Source organism: Fukomys damarensis, unplaced genomic scaffold, assembly GCF_012274545.1.
Source record: "Fukomys damarensis isolate Sample0158 unplaced genomic scaffold, DMR_v1.0_HiC HiC_scaffold_37, whole genome shotgun sequence".
NCBI classification, from domain to species: Eukaryota; Metazoa; Chordata; class Mammalia; order Rodentia; family Bathyergidae; genus Fukomys; species Fukomys damarensis.
The window spans coordinates 5,613,709-5,628,177 of NW_022900949.1; the positions used below are offsets into that span (position 1 = coordinate 5,613,709).

The following is a 14,469-nucleotide window of genomic DNA, read 5'->3' on the forward strand; positions in this document are numbered from 1 at the left end:
CAGAAAGGCAGGAATGAGGGGGGGAAAGCGCGCCTAGAACGCTCGCGAAAGCCTCTCTGCCGGCCTCTCCCCGCGTTCCGAGGCCCTGCGGCGATTTGCCATGCTCATAAATCTGCCAATCCATGAAATGCTCTGTCTCCTCCGTCCCACCACGCCTGTTCTTTCAGCCTTTCTTCTTTAGGTCGACCGACACCATGCTGAGAGTCTCATCGTCGGTTCTTTTGTGTGTTGTGCAACATAACGATGTCCTTTGTAGATCTCGAATTTTTTTTGCCCTCTTCGAATGTGTAGTTTTCTTTATTTTGTCAGCAGTTTCTGTTCTTTTCAGTAAAAGGACACACAATGGATGCTCATAGTAACCAAAAAATATTTCAAACAGTAGAAAAAGGAGTGTGCATGGAAAAGTCATCTCTCCCCAATCCTATTCCCAGGCGTTTGCGTTTAGAAATGTTCTCTCCGTATGTAAACATCAATATTTCTCCTTTTGTGAAAGAACAGTTCTACTCAGAGGATCTTAAATATAAAATGAGGAAGAGGAAAATAAGGATAGGAAGAAAGAGAAGCGTAAGAGATCAGGGGCCGGGGGAGTGGAAGGATGGATGATAGGGTGAGGTAGCACAAAAGGATCTGCAGACTTAGCTGAGGAAGGGGAGTGGTGAGCCACTGGGAATTTTGAACCCCATGCATGTATTACTTGAATAAACTTCTTATATATTTTATTAATTTTTAAAATACAGGATCTCAGGCCCAATTCAGGCTGGGCTTGAGCTCACTATGTGGCCTCACTATGTGGCCTAGACCTCATGGCATTCCTCCTGCTTCGGCCTCCCCAGTGTTGGAATTAGAAGCATGTGCCACCATGCCAGGCTAGATTACAATATTATAAATATGAACCAGGCATGATAACACACATCTGTAATTTCAGCACTCTGGGAGGCTGAAGCAGGAGGATCTCAAATTCAAGTCCAACCTGGGCAATTTAGCAGTGAAACCCTGAAAAGAAAGAAAGAAACAAACAAACAAACAAAGAAAAGAAAAGAAAGAAAGAAAGGAAGGCTGGGGTGTGGTTTAGTTGGAAAGCCCTTGGTTCAATCCCTAGCAGTGGAAAAAATTATAAATATGACTACTTAATTTACTTAATTCCATTCCTCACCCAGAACCTGTATCTAGTTTGTTTTAGGTCAGTTAGAATGTAAGGATAGCATTCTATTTGCTAGACTTGGCACTTGCTCAGAAGTTAAAGTTTAAAATCAATTTTTTTCTCGGACTTGTAACAGCCTGGAGCAGCCAGTAATTAGTCTCTCTCTCTCTCTCTCTCTCTCTCTCTCTCTCTCTCTGCCTCTCTCTTTTTTTCGGTTGGCTTTTAGTTCCCCAAAGTTGCAGTTCTTAAACTTGGTCTGGTTCCTAACCACTAGGCAAGTGCTCTACCTCTGAGCTCCATCCCCAGCTCTAATGATGTTATTTTGTTCTTTTAAAACAAATATTTTTCTTTTTAAAACTTTTTCTGGTTTCCTAGTTATCACTCGAAAATACAATCTTTTCCCTCCATTCACCTACTACTATGTACTTCGTATATTCTCCAAATAGCTGCTCTGTGTATCCCTTTTTGTTTTGTTTGAGAGAGGATCTCACTATGCAGTTCAGGCTGGCCTTTTGCTAGGTAGCCCAGGCTGGCCTCGAGTTTTCAGGTCTGTGTATTCTTTCTGAGATTTTTTTTTCTTATGGTACTGAGATTAAACCCAGTACCTTCACACTGAACTACATCCCCAGCCCTCCTTTTTATTTTATTTTGAGATAGGGTCTCATGAAGTCACCAAATTGCCCAGGCTGGGTTTGAATTTGTGTTGCTCCTGCCTCAGCCTCCCGCAGTACAAGGATTAGAGGTGTGCACCCTGCCCCAGATCTCTCTACACTTTCCACCTGTGTTCAGTGAAACGGACTGGGAAAAACGGTGCTGACTTCATCTTTCCCTAAACTGGAAGTGGTTTGGCCTAGTTTTCAAATTTTAATAAGAGCATCACATAAACTGAACTTCTTGGTGTGCATTTTGTAGTTCTAGCTACTCGGGAGGCTGAGGCAGGAGTATCGCTTGATTCCAAGCATTTGAAGTCAGCCTGGGCAACAGAGTGAAACTTTGTCGATCAGTCAATCAATATGGCTTTGTTTTTGCTTTTGTTTTATTTTGTTTTTTAGATTTTTGTTGAGACGGGGTCTTGCTTGCTTGGCCTTTAAATTCATTAATTTTATTGCTACATTTTAGGTATACAATATAATGACATTCCTCATTAGAGAGTCATAACTTTACATAATATATTTTTATTCTTATTTTTCCCCATTCCCTTGTCCTCCCTTCAACCCCTCCACCCCTCTCTATTTACAAAGACTTTGTTTCCATTTTTTAATTTTTTCATGTTAATTCCATTCCTCTTTCCTTTCCCCTACCCTTCCCACTTCCCCTTTGCACTTTTTCTTTCCTTTTCACATTATCTATTATACATTTTGGTCTTTAATACACTTTTTTGGGGGGGTACTGGGGATCGAACTTGGGTCCCTGTGCTTGCAAGGCGAGCGGTGGAATCACTGAACTAAATCCCTGGCCCTTTAATACACTTTTAATTTCTAACAACAGAGAAACTATTCAGTATTTACACATGTGTCCTATTTATTTCACTTGAGTATTGTCTCAATGCACATCTATTTAGCTATAAATATCTCTACTTTCTCATTTTTCATGGCTGAGTAGTACTCCCTTTTTTTTTTTTTTTTTTTAACCATAAAACACATCTTCTTTATCCAGTCACCAGTTCGTGGGCATTTGGGCAGGCTGGTCTTGAACTCACTATGTCGTCCAGGCTGACTTTAAACTTGTGGTGATCCTCCTGCCTCAACCTCCTGAGATTAACCTATAATTACAGGTGTGGGCCACCAGGCCCGGCTCTATGTCTGGTTTCTTATGCAACATTATATTTATGAGCTTTGTGCGTCTGATCGCATACAGCTGAATAGAAGGTACAACTGGGAGATGATTCCCATGATTGTTGCCCTCTGGGACATTTTTGTATAATCTCATCCTGCTGAGAGTAGGTGGGTTTTACAACTTCCTTTAATCAAGAGAGTAAGACAAAAGTGATGGGTGTTGTTACTCCTTTGGTTACATTATGTGGCAACAACAAAGGACTTTTAAAGTGACATTAAGGTCCCTAATCATTGGTCTCTGAATTAATCCGATGAGAGACCATCCTGGGGAGGGCCTAAACTAATCAGGCGAGCCTTTCAAAGTGGGTGTAGGGATCAGGAGACTCAAAGCAGCAGGTCTACTGTCTCTGTTGCTAGCTTTTTTCCCCCCTTGGAGACAGGATCTCAGTCTGCTGCCCATACTGGCCCCCACCCTCCTGCTTCAGGCAGTAGCTTGGATTTAAGGCATGCCCCGTCATGCCCAGCTTCTGTTACTGCCGTTGATGAAATAAGTAGCCCAGGATTCCACAGACACACAGAAATACATTTTGCCAACAGTCTGAAGGAGATTAGAAAGAAATCCTTTATTGTTTGAGCCTCAAGATCAGAATGTAGGGCTGGGGTGCAGCTCAGTGTCAGGGCGCTTGCCTCGCAGGCATGAAGCTCTGGATTTGATCCAGCGCTGCGAAGCAAAAGGGAGAGAAAAATAAGATGAGGCTGCAGTCTGGTCGCTGTGTAATTTTAGCCTGATGGCATCCTTAGCGGAGAATTTGGCTAAACCATGCCCACATTTCCAGCTTTTAGCCACTGTGAATAAATTGCTGTTTTGTTTGCAGCACTGAGGATCCATTCCAAGGCCTCCCACATGCTCCGCAAGCCTTCTACCACGGAGCCACAGCACCAGCCCACCGAGATACTCTAAGTCACCAAAGCGGTGGTGCCCATAAAACACTATTTCAATCTGAAACGAGAACCAAGTCCTGTCACGTAGAGGTACAAGATCCCAACAATGAATGTAACTGCACTGTGTCCCTAAAATGTACCAATAAACTCAATTAAAAAAAAAAACTATTACAATCTGTAAACTATTGCTTTTCTTTGCTGAGGAATGCTTCATTAAATAAGACTAATTTAATTTTTCCTTTCTTCCACTGAGGGTAATTTGGGTTTTGTTTTCACTGAAAGGTATTTTCAAATCAAATCAAGCTCCTATGCATAAGCTCTCCCATTTTCTTTAATGGACATGGACACTGTTGCATACGCTGTACATATGTTCGAATTCAGTGGAAAATGACAATAGGTTTTTCAAAATATATTCCAAGAGGCTAGGAGTGTTGCTCAGTGGTAAAGCACATGCTTAGCATGTGTGAGGCCCTAGGTTCAATCCCCTGCACATACATAAGCGCAAGTGTGCATGCACAAACACACACACACACACACACATGTGCACACACCCAAGAAAGGAAAAAGCCCCACAAGGTCTTCAAGAAACAAAGGGAAAGGGAAAGAGAGACCTACCACTGGAAAAGAATTTAGGGAGTCAAGCATGGTAGTGCAGGCCTGTAATCCCAGCACTCTGGGAGCCTGAGGCAGTAGGATTGCAAGTCTGAACACAGCCTGGCAATTTACTGATTTAGTGAAGTCCTGTCTCAAAATAAAAATTAAAAAGGTACGTGGATGTAGTTCAGCGTGAAATTCTGTGTGCAAACCCCAGTCTTCCCCGCGCCCCACACAGGCAAAGGGAAGAGGATGTCAGTACTGTGATCACATTACACGACTGGTGACAAAGCAAGTTGCAGATAGAATTCACACCCCTATTCACCAGGTTCTACTTATTTAGTTGGGGCCAGCCTTGATCTACTAGGGTCTTGGGGCTTCTTTGTTTTAGTTTTTCAGTTCTGGGGTCTCCGCTGAGCTGCACCCCCAGTTCAAGACCTAGTGTTTCAGGGTGTGTTTCTAGCGGTCATCATGTGAGACTGTCCGCTTGTGTACTGGTATAGCTTGTCCTCTGTGGGCTGTGGACTTAGCATTGTGTTTTTCATTTTGCTTCTAGACCTGTTTATAAGTCTGGTTGGTATATTGATCAGGAACTAGGTGACAGGCACACAGAAAAGCTTTTATTTGTACTTAGTTTAACATGTGATCAATTCTTTTAGTCAAGTATTTTACATTCCCTTTTTTAACCAAGTCTTCCGAATCTGGTATTCAGAGTTTATTTCACATTTATAACACGCCTCGATTTGGACTGGCCACATTTCAAGCGCTTCACAGCCACATATGACTCACAGTTATGGGCCTATCTTTTGAATATTGGGCATTCTGGGCATTCTCTTTATATTCAGGTACGATTTTATAGCAAGGTGACATCAGTGCTGGTAAGAAAAGCGCCCGCTCTTGCCCACTCCCCTAGCCCCGCCCCCGCCCTACTGCCACCCACAGCTACTTCTATTTTAAAGCTAGTTCCCTTGGTCAGTTTCTGTCGGGCCCCAGCGCCGAACCGGTCCTAAGGTCCTGTTCACCAAAGGAAACCAGAATTTGCTCATCCACCCGGGACTGAACGCCAGAGCACTGCCCCCTCCGCGACCCGGGCTGGGACCGGAAGTGACGTCACAGCACCGGGTGGTCGCTTCCGCCGCGTGCTGCGCGGGTCCAAGGGCTGCTCCTCCTTGGTGGTCGGGTGGGTTCTTTCTTTGAGATGATCCCGTGTAGCAGAGGGTTCGGGTGTGGCTGGGAGGCAACGAAAGACAGGTCTGCCCGTCGGGGTCACGGCTTCCCCGGCACGGCCGTGTCCTGCGTCCCCAGGAGAAGCCGGAGTGGCAGTGTCGCCGGGCTGCGTTCTCAGTGTCCCCACCCCCACCCCGCCTTTCTCCTGCAAAGCGCCTCTCAGTGCCGAGCGCTTACCTAGCATACTTGAGACCGTGGGTCCATTCCAGCATTGCAAAAAAAAAAGGGACCCCCCCCCCAAATTCCAGAGAACCTTTCTGGATTTTTTTTCAGAGAGGAAAAATTATTTTCACGAGTCTAATCACGTTGAATCCGGCCTGCGTCCCCCAGCCTCAAGGACCTGACAATTCCAACCCATTCTGGTGAGCCCTGGGAGAGAGGCTTTTCTCATGCAAACGGTTTCACTTTGTCTCGCTAGTCCTGTATTTATTTTTGCCAAGCGTTGGTAAAGTAAGAAGATAAAGATCTTTTGCTGGGGTATTTCTTTGTGCACACTATAATAAAGTTGTACACGCAGGTGTTTCTACTAAAGAAAACTAAACAATACCCAGTTGTTTTTTTTATCTGAAGTTCCTAAGCTTATACATCCTCCCAGCGCTTCAAAACTGGAGCCTCACGCCGGGCGCGGTGGCGCACACCGGTTATCCCAGTATTGAGGAGGCTGAGGCAGGAGGATTACTGCAAGTTCGAGGCCAGCCTGGCCTGCATACCGGGACCCTATCTCCAAAACAAACATGGAGCCTCCGCGAATGGAGGCTGTATTAGACTCCCCTACCCCGTTAGTGTGCTGGCTGGGGCGTCCTACTACTGACCTATTTCCTTGGCCCACTACTCTATGAATAATTGAATTCGCCATTAACAACAGGGTTGTTGGATTGTTTTTCTTCAAACATTTTTCTTTCGAAAATTCCTAAACCTACAGGTAATTTGAACCTGTAACAATAAATATGCATTAGAATGGATTCATTTATGTTTGGCATTTTATGTATTTTGCCTCCCTCACAAATAGATTTTATGGTGAACTGCTAGAACACTGAAAATAAATTGTAGACGTGATGTTCCGCTGTAAAGTACTTGATATTGCACTTTTTTTCCTGTTTTTTGGGAGGGACAGGGTCTCAATATGAAGTTCAGGCTGGGCCTGAGCTCACTATATAGTCCTCAAACTCGCTGTAATCCTCCTGTCTCTGCCTTCTGAGACGTGGGCCACCGCGCTTGGCTTGCAGGACCAGGCTGGGTGTTGTGGCTCCGTGGTAGAATACCTGCTTAGCATGTGGGAGGCTAATTTAAACATTTTAAATTTATTTATTTATCTTGGTGTTTCAAGACAGTGTCTTGTAAATGCACCAAGTTAGCCAGGCCCGGCTGGAATTTGTGAACCTTTGGCTTTAGCCTTCCAGAGACCTGGTGTGTGCCACAGCATCCAGCTACACTGACTTTTGATGAAGTGCCACGTGCTCTTTTAGGAAGTCACACATTGTAATAGTATTTCTGGTTGTATACTTATCCCCGACCTCCACCTCCACTACCTTTTCGTGATACTGAAGGTTGAACCTAGGGCAAGCTAAGCTACCTGCCCAGCCCTTTTAACAAATGTACTTATTTATTTACTTATTTTCTAGACAGTTGCCCAGGCTGACCTTGAACTCATAATACTCTTGCCTCAGCCTTCTGAAGAGCTGAGACTCCTAGCATGCACCACGGCAACCTGTCTGTCATCTTGTTTGTAAACTGTTTTCTCCATCTCTTATATCTTTATTTATGAAAAATAAACTTTTGAGCTGTAGTTTGCTACTTCCTAGTCTAGAAGATTCAGAGAATCGTTCTTAAAATATATTTTTAGCTAACATTGTTTTGGCAGTTTTGGAGTCAACACTTTGTAAACCTGCTTACAAATGATTCTGGGGAAATACAAGAAGCAGATGCTAGATTGAAATGCAAGAAATTTCCTTCTGAACAGGTGTGGTGGCGCACGCCTGTCATCCTAGTGCTCAGGAGGCTCAGGCAGAAGGTTCACTGTGAGTTTGAGGCCAGCCTGGGCTACATAGCGTGAATTCAAAGTCAGCCTGAACTGCCTAGCAGGACCCCACCTTAAAAGATAAGTTTTTTTTAAAAAAATGAATATCAGTATCCAATCCATTTTTATCCCAAATGAAAATGCTCAAATTAATTTTCAGAAATACAGTGTTTATGTTGTATTGTGTTTTGCGTTTTTTTTTTTTTTTTTTTTTTTTTTGGAACTGGGGATCGAACTCGGGCCCTTGTGCTTGCAAGGCAGGCAGCAGAACCACTGAGCCAAATCCCCGGCCCTATGCTGTATTGTGGACAAGCATTTGTATGAATGTTAAGTGTTTTGTTGGGATTGTGATTCCTGCACGTCTTCTGTTTGTGTGGAGCTCTCACCTTTCTGTGGTAATGCAGTCACTTTGTGATCATGAGACAATCCACAAATAGCCATTTAGTTCCTTTAAACACCTTCATGATGGGGGCTGTGATTTGTATGTCATACTGCGTGGCTGTCCCTTCAGGCAGCATGGGGCAGTCCTGTCGGGTGGTACAAGTCTCATGAAGGGACAGTCACGTGTGTACCACCAGTGGCTCAAGCCACATGATGAAGAACTGGGCTGTCTGCCAGAAACAAGAAAACAGTAACTATTAAAACAGACACAGTACTGCCACCGTGAGGCTGACAGTCTATCAGGGAAGGTGATCTTGTTTTATTTTTCAAGAGTTTTTTCTAAACAGGATTTCATTATGTAGCTCAGGCTGGCCTTGAACGCACTGTAGCCCAAGCTGGCCTCAAAGTCATGGCGATCCTCCTGCCTCAGCCTCCAGAATGCTGGGATTACAGACATGCACCACCACCTCACCTGGTGGGGAAGATGATTTTAAATGACTATGGGCAAGTTTGTTATTCAGACATAAGAATTACTAAGAAGCAGTGTGGGGCTGAGTCGTAGAGCACTTGCTACTGGAGACCCTCGGTTCCATCGGCAGCACCAAAAATAAAAAAGTAAAGAAGGTTGGTGTGACTGTGCACACCTGTAATCTCGGTGGTCAGGAGGCTGAGGCCAAAGGATCACAAATTCAAGGCCAGCCTGGGCTACATAGTGAGAGACCTTGTCTTTGAAACAAGCGGAATGTAATAGATTATTGAGCGCAGGTAGAGATATAGAGTGAATGAGCAAAAGCCGAGGGAGGGCTCAGTGGTGCCTCCCCTGCCTCGCAAGCACAAGGTCCCGAGTTCGAGTTCAATCCCCAGTACCAAAAAAAAAAAAAAAAGGCCTGAGGGAGTTGGCCAAAGCAGAGAGAAATTGTGATGAGAGGGGACAGTGACCAGGCCATACTGAAGGCTGGGAACCTCCTGGAGTGATGTGAGCAGGGGAGCCATTTGGATCCACTTCTCACTGTAAGGGAATCCACAGATTTGCTAGTCAGAATGGAGATCAGCAAACATGAGCGTGAAGGCATAAGGTGGAGACAGCAGCTTAAGACAAAACTGTGTTGCGTTTTACTTTCTGAGACAGAGTCTCTCTATGTAGCCCATGCTGGCCTCGAGCTTACACTCGTCCGCTCACCTCAGTCTCCTGAGTGCTAGGATGACAGGCGTGCGCCACCACGCCCAGAAAAACCATTTTAAAACATAATAGTAGTACCCCAGACTTAGACGATTGCTATGGAAAAGGAAATCAATAATTTACAAGGTTATTTTTATGCTTTTTTAAATTTGCGACAGGGTCTCCTTAGGTTGGCAAAGGCTGATTTTGAACTTGTGTTCAAGGGAACCTTCTGCCTCAGCCTTCTGAGTAGCTGGAGCTACAGGAATATGTCATCTCATCTTGCTATTCAAGAGCTCTGTAAAAGGTAAAGTTGCCAGAATCTTGTCATTTGTCCATCTCTTCGTAGACTGGAGGATATAGCACACTGTTTATAGCTGATGGAGGCAAAGAATTCAACCTGGCTCTTTGAGGAACAAAGCTATTCTAAGGGATCTGTAACCTAGAGGAGGAAGAAAGCATCTGCCCAAGTGTCTACATGTACTATGGAAACTTTCTTTCTCCCCCACCCTTTTCTCTCTGTTTTTTTGTTTTGTTTTGAAACGGGGTCTAGCTATGTACTTCAGGCTGGCCTTGAACTCACTGTGTAGCCTAAATTGGCCTCAAACTTGCAGAGATCCTCCTGCCTCAGCCTCCTGAATGCTGGAATCACAGGCATGCACTACCACACTCAGCAGATTTACTATTACAAATTGATGACTGACACCCTGGGGGCTTAGTTCATACTCTTAGGCAGAGCATTTGCCTAGCGTGTGTGAAGCCTGAGGTTTGACCCCCCCACACACACCAGGAAGAAAACAAAAAAACAACCTGTCAGGGTTTGGGAAGTAACATAGCACAACATTATTTTGCCTTATCTTTGTATAGCATTGATAAGGGTAAAAAAAAAAAAAAACAACCAGGATGGAGTGTAAGCTTGGAACTACAGCACAAGATGTGGGAGTTGGTTATGCTAAAAAGGAAGGGAGGATCAGGTGATGCAATCTGATTAGATTTCTAGCAAAGGCAGAAAACAGGGCAAAGCAGAAATGTTTTAATTTTTTTTTTTTGGTGAAGCCAGGGATTAAACTCAGGGCCTTGTGCATACTAAGCAAATGTTTTACCCTCAGCCTTTTTAATTTAGTAAATTACTAATTTACTCAGGCGGGGATTGCATTTGCCATCCTCCTGCTTCAGCCTCCCAAGCAGCTGGGATTACAGGTGTGTGCCATCGTCCGCACCCAAACTTAATCATTTCTTGATGCCAAAATATCCTCACAAATAGGCTGTTGAGGAAAGCAGTTACACCACTGTGACAAGGCTGGTCCTGCTAGCTTATCCTTTCATACGTTCCTACAAGCTTCTACCACCCAATGGGACGGCATGCATGGACCACCGGTGGTTCAAAGCTGCCTGGTAGTGAGACAGATGAATCACGGCCCCTTTGCGACTGTGTTAAGGATGTCGGACCTTTATGACATTTTCTGTGTAATTCCTCTGCACAGTGCCTGGTCCGGCGACAAAACTTCTTAATTATTTGCTTAATGAACTGGCCACAGCTGGAATCTTCAAGTGGGCCCAGAGTGCAAGTTGCTCCAGGCTCCAGGAAGGGAAGCCCGGGGCTGTCCCTGGAAGATAAAGATCAATGTTCTACTCACAAGGCCCAACAGAAGTCTAGATCGGTGCTGTATGATAGGAAGTGTGGCATGCAGGTTGTACATATGAAGAGAATTCTTAAGTACCCAGACAACTATAATGATAGAAATGAAATCATTTGTGATAGTATATATTATTTTACCCTATGTAGCAAAAATGTGTAACCAAAAAAAAAAAAATAGAGATAAGTACATTAGTTTCTTCAGTTTTCAAAATTTACTGATAATATTATTATTATTATTTATTTATTTATTTTGTACCAGGGATTGAACTCGGGTCCTTGTGCTTGCAAGGCAGGCCACGGAACCGCTGAGCTAAATCCCTGGCCCAACAATATTAATTTTTTATGAGATGTACTTAATTTTCCTTTATATGGTAACAGACGAGGTTGTACTTGCCTATAATCCCAGCTACTCAAGAGGCTGATGCAGGAGGATTACGAGTTGAAGGCCATCTGGAACAGCTTAGGTAGACTGGTTCAAAATAAAGTTTTAAAAAAGGAAACGTATAGGGAAGGTGGGATGGGTAGGGGAAGGGTAATAAGGGAAAAGAAAAAATGTGAGATAATGAAAAGATGAAAATAAAGTGTTTGTAGATGAGGAGGGGAGGAGGGGGTGAAGGGAGGGCAGGGGTAAGGGGAAAAAATGAGAATCAAGACTTGTCATGTAGAGGTACACGATCCCAACAATGAATGTAACTGTACTGTATCCCTAAAATGTACCAATAAACTCAATTAAAGCTGAAAAAAAAATCAAAAAATAAAAAGGGCCAGGGTGGGGCTGGAGATTTAGCTCAGTGGCACCGCACTTGCCTCACAAATGCAAGGTCCTGAGTTCGATCCCTGGTACAAAAAGTTGGGGGCAAGATGTAGCTTAGTAACAGAGCACGTTTTTTAAGCAGGCACGAGGCCCTGGGTTCAATTCCCAGCAACACACACACACACAGTACCTCAGAAAATACTTATATCCAAGTGTCTTAAGTTACTTTTTTATCATAGGGACAAAATACCCAACACCCACAAGTTTGAGGAGGTGAGGTTTATTTTGGCTCACAGATTCAGAAGTTTCAGCCTGTGGTTGATAGGCTCAAATGCAGAAATAGCATAATAGAAAGGCCTGTGAGGAGAGGTGCCTCCCGTACCATCCCAGAGTATGTACCCTTCTTCCTCCCTCTGGCCTCCTGGCTGCACCTGTACCTGGATCCACACTGCAGAAGCACAGGGAGTCTTAAAGACAGAGCAGAAGTGAAGATCAGTAAGAGGGCCTTACTCCTAAGTCCCGTGCCAAAGGGTAAAGTTACTATATTGAACAGTTTATTCACTATAAATATATTTTGGGCTAGTCCTTGATTTTGATTCATTTCATATGGTTAAAGGTGATAGATTAATAACTATCACAAATTGTCATCTTCTAAGCTGTGCTTGATTCTACTGTTCTTGCTGATTGTATCACTTGGGCTAGTGTTGTGATTGTTCTAATCAGTTATCTTTAAGGAAAATGTGATTGCCCCAGAGTCACTAGAGACTCAAAACCTTAAAACCAGCTATCTATGAGAAGTAATCATTCCATAAGGGTTCTAAATACAAACAACAAAGATATTCATATCACAGTATCAACCCAGGAATTAAACCAAAGACTGTATCAACAACAAGAATAGAAATGAAAAGACATTTAAGTAAGACACAGTCTTCCAGCTCACCAAAGGCAAATTCTGGGGGAAACGATGTGGAAAAGTCTGATAACCGCCTGGACCCCTGAACTGATACCACGGGAAGTAACAAAACAGATGAATGAGGATCTAGAAAAATTCGAAACAGAAATAATTTCCCAGATAACTACAGAGATGGTGAGCAGAATAAAAGACATAATTCGAGTCTCTAGGAGAGAAACAGATAAAAAAATAGATGAGTTCAGGAGCATGATGGAAGCCATGAATGCTCAGCATAGGAAAGAAATGGAAACCATGAAACAGATTCAAACAGATGTCCAGGAAATTAAAAATTATTGAAAGTATACACAGCAGAATGAGCCAATCTGAAGACAAAATATCAGATATGGAAGACCGGATGGCCGTCAGTGACCATGAAAAGAGAGATCTCTTAAAAATAGTAAGGGACCATGAGAAATCAATCCAGCAGCTCCTGGATGATGCAAAGAAGAATAATATAAGATTGATTGGAGTCCACAAAATAACAGGAGAAAGGACAAACTAAAAAACTTCACAGAATTAAGGATAGAAAACTTCCCAAACAGAGCAAAAGAACTTGACATACAGATAAGTGAGGCACATAGGACTCCAACTAGTCATGGGAAAAAAAACGAAAAAACCCTACACCTAGAGATATAATAGTCAAGATCCAGGAAACCCCAAGAGAAGAACAAAACACAAGCAGTTAGAGAAAAGAAACAAATCACATGCAAAAGAAAGCCCATCAGAATCACAGCACTTTTCAGTGCAAACCCTCAAGTCAAGAAGAGCCCGGAGTGAGGTATTTCAAGCCCTAAAAGAAAACAACCTCTAACCCAGACTGCTGTATCCTGCAAAACTATCTTTCAAAGTTGATGGGGACTGCCTGCCTCGAAAGCGCAAGGATCAGAGTTTGATCCCCAGGACCAAAAAAAAAAAAAAAAAAAGATGAGGAAATAAGATATTTCCGTGACAAAGAACACCTGAGAAACTTCATGAATACCAGACCAGCACTCCAAACAATTCTAAGCAATATCCTAGAAGAAGACAATGAAAGTCACAACTCCATGAAGCCCGACAGCAAATCCAGCAGGCAGGGCAAGAAATTATAGGGAAAGGGGGAAAAAAATCAAAAAGAGCCAAGAACAGGAAAATAACATGATAATAAGTCAATACATATCAGTTATAACCATCAAAGTTAATGGCTGCAATTATCCAAAAGAAATAGACTGGCGGAATGGATTAAGAAGCAAAAACCCAACGATATGCTGTATACAAGAAATGCACCTAGCTCAAAAAGAAACTCAGACTGAAAGTAAAAGGATGAAAAATAGCTCTCTATGTGGCAGGAACCCAGAAAACAGCAGGAGTAGCTTCTTATTTGCAGACAAAGTAAATTTAAAACCAAAACTAATTAAGGCCACTACATCCTTGTAAAGGGAACAGTCCAAGAGGAAGAGATAAGAATCATAAATATATGCACCAAATACTAATGCCCCCATCTATACAAAACAAATATTAAGGGACACGAAAAACCAAATAAGCACTAATACAATTATTGTGGGGGATCATAATACACCACTGTCACAAATAAATCATCGAGACAAAAAAATTATATAACAAAATACTAGAACTGAACCAAGCTTTTGAACAGATGGACTTAATAAACATCTACAGAGAGTTCCACCCCACAAAATCAGAATATCCATTCTTTTCAGCTGCACATGGGTCATTCTCCAAAAAGTGGATGCACATTGAGGTCATATTCTTAAGTGAAATTAATAGGCCACACGTGTAAATACTGAGTAGTTTTTGCTGTTGTGAAAATATAAAAGTGTAAGGATCAAAATTTATAACTGATATTGTGTAACGGGAAGAAATGCTCTAAAGTGGGAGGGGGAGGGGGAGGGGG

General features: G+C 43.0%; 1 long non-coding RNA gene across 1 annotated transcript in view; it reads right to left on the reverse strand.

Moving 5' to 3' along the window:
• Window positions 1–3,394: 3,394 nt before the first annotated feature.
• LOC117284437 overlaps window positions 3,395–14,469 on the reverse strand; it is a 19,005-nt gene continuing 7,930 nt past the window's right edge. The window contains exons 2-3 of the long non-coding RNA XR_004515522.1: window positions 8,083–8,307; window positions 3,395–3,637 (exon numbers count right to left, since the gene is read on the reverse strand). This is a non-coding gene — a long non-coding RNA (uncharacterized LOC117284437). The remainder of the gene's footprint in view (window positions 3,638–8,082; window positions 8,308–14,469) is intronic.